The sequence below is a fragment of the Lygodium microphyllum genome, unplaced genomic scaffold (genome assembly GCF_053477565.2).
Source record: "Lygodium microphyllum isolate KBCC unplaced genomic scaffold, Lygodium_microphyllum_v1.1.10 scaffold_55, whole genome shotgun sequence".
NCBI classification, from domain to species: domain Eukaryota; kingdom Viridiplantae; phylum Streptophyta; class Polypodiopsida; order Schizaeales; family Lygodiaceae; genus Lygodium; species Lygodium microphyllum.
Genome location: NW_028229538.1, coordinates 72,589 through 75,351, shown reverse-complemented (window position 1 = coordinate 75,351; position 2,763 = coordinate 72,589).

Here is a 2,763-nt window from a genome sequence, read left to right as displayed (position 1 = left end):
TTACCTATTGTTCTTTAATTGAAGATCGAGTCTTTTCTCCTTCTCCACCATGCCCTTCCCCATCTATCCATATATCTTCTACTTTTTTTTGCTTGTTAATTGACACCTTTCCTAACTAATTCACTTAAATTTTCAGTCACTCCTTCTTTAGCTTATTCCTCCTTTTATGATTTTGCCTACCCATCTCTTCATCCTCTTTTACTTATTCCACTTCCATCTCCTGCAACTTCTATTTCTCAACCCCCTTAGTTGGTTAGTGGGTACGAAGGATTTGATCAGCAGATTACGAGAAGAAGAGGATGGAGCTCGACTGATTCTCTCATGGGACCACAGATTAATTGGCCATTAATTCCAGGGGACCAGACAACTGCTAGTCAAGCATACCAGAATTACCTCCATTTTTCTCACCAATATTCACAATCTCTAGATCCTTCAGTGAGATTGACAAATCATTTTTCTTGGTATCTAGCATATATGCATAGGCATTCCCATAACGATCAAAAGGCCATTCCAAAGCTTTGTATGAATGCCAATGTGAACATTGATTCCCAACAGTTGGATGTCCTATATTTTCATGCCCTATGTCTACCTAGCAGATACCTTGTTTTGCTAGAAAGGATGTGCTGCCTTCAGTTCTTTCGAAATCCTCCCAAGACATTTGTGGACGAATCCTTCTCCATGGATCGTTTTCGTAATCACCAAGCCTTCAAAAGGATCACCTTCATTGATGCTTTTGCAATGTATTTTGGATGATTCTTAATGATATATATATCTCTTTTTGGAGGTGTCATTTAGATGGTTGTGTTTGTGTGTGTATTGTAATAATTTGTATGTAATGAGTTCGTGATGGTTGAATAATTTGTTCGAGAGCTCTTTTCAACTATTGATAGTGGATGGAAAGCCTATGATGGAAAGCTAAAGAACCTCTTATATCCTTTATAAAATTTTTATGACTTTTTATTGATGATCAAATGTGTTAATGAATAACGAAGTTTTCCTTTAGAAGTATTCTTTTCTAGAGATATAGGTGATAAGTTGGGGTCGTGGTTTGGCAAGATTATTGAAGATACTGAAGAAGATTAAATTGAGCTCTTCAGTGAACTTATATTCTTATTTTCCTTAGGTCGCGAGGATATTTCCTTTCTGAGTGTGGGGATATATTGAGAGTGGAAAAAGACTGACTGATTTTTATTATTTTTTAGATCTCAATGATTGATTTTTAATGGATTTAGAGTGATGTATGCTTGTTAATGGAAGTGTTTGAGAGTGTTTTGGATGATATTGATTATGTTTTGGGAGCTCATGATGATTTTTAGTGGAGATATGAAGCTCTGTGATGTTCTAATAGGTTCTATTGAGGTTCTGATTGGTTCTGTATACCTTCTGCATAGCTTCTGTTTTGTTTGGATTTTCTTCTCTGTGAAGCATGGGTTGATGATTGATGAAGATTGAAATCTTTTGGAAGCTTATTGAATATTTTTTGATAGTTTGGAATGGTTTTAGTATGAGTTATGAGGATTTGATATTCTCTAATGACCTTTTGTAACCCTTTGTAAACCTTCTGTAGAGCCTCTGTATCTGTTCAGTTCCTGTTCTGTAGATATTTTGTAAGTGTTCTCTAGAATGTATGTGTGTCTTTGGAAGAGTTTTCTAACTTTTGGAAAGGATGAATCTAAGTTCAAAAGAGCTAAAACAAATGGAAGAAGCAGCTGCTGAAGACTGAAGTGATAGTGACAGTAGTGAGCCATGAAGAGATACTGTAGTGGCTCTGGTGCCTCTTCGCATCAGACATACCACTTGGGAGGTGCATCCACGACCTAAGAGGGATTATTGAGAGTCATTATTGAGTATTGTAGTGAGGAGATGATGTACTATTGAGAGAGAGAGAGAGAGAGCGCCAGAGATAGTCAATTCTATCAAAATAGTATATTTGTATATGAGAGATTGAGAGAGAAAACTATGAAGAAATTGAAGATGAATACTATGTGATTGATTTACATTCAAAAATTGTGCATTATTTTATGTTCCTTGTTCTATTGATGGATTCTATGAAGATGTTGAAGATTATGGTTGATTCTATTAAATCTGTGGGAGATATCTATTATGTTGCTGCGTGAAGATTTGATGTTTTCTTTGTTTTGGTAATGAAAAGAATGAAATAAAAGCTTGTTGATGTTACAATATAGATTTTCTTGCAGTAGAATCCCCTTTTCCTTGGTATTCCTCTTGGGGCTCCACATATATCATTTTAGGTTTATTCAAAGGGGAGTTTTGGACAAAAACAGGTGGTTGCAACTAGCAAAACAGTTGTCGCTCATGTCCTCTAAGAGGGCTATGCAAAAAGATAGTAAGAGGGCAGCACACATCATTAGCATAGCCGTTGCACAACTATATATGCCAGCATTGAGATTTGCTGACAGAAGTTGTCCATATGGTCTTTAAAGATTCTGTGATGACGGATACCATGTTGCTGTCTTACATGTATCTACAAGGTGATGTATTGATTTTAGATGATGTAGATCTAGCTTGGTATGTGGGGGATGTGGTTTTGCAAGCTATCTTATATGTCAACTATTTGGAATTAAGGATAGATGACATGTTCCAGTGTTACTCTTCTAAAGTGGCTACTTGCCCTAATACTTCATGGCATTCAATGATTGATTTTGTGGTCGTGAACCAACGTTAGAATACAACTTCTACTTATATGCAGAGCACTAACCAACTATGGGTGGATCTCCTAGCTTATCTTTCCAAGAACCATCC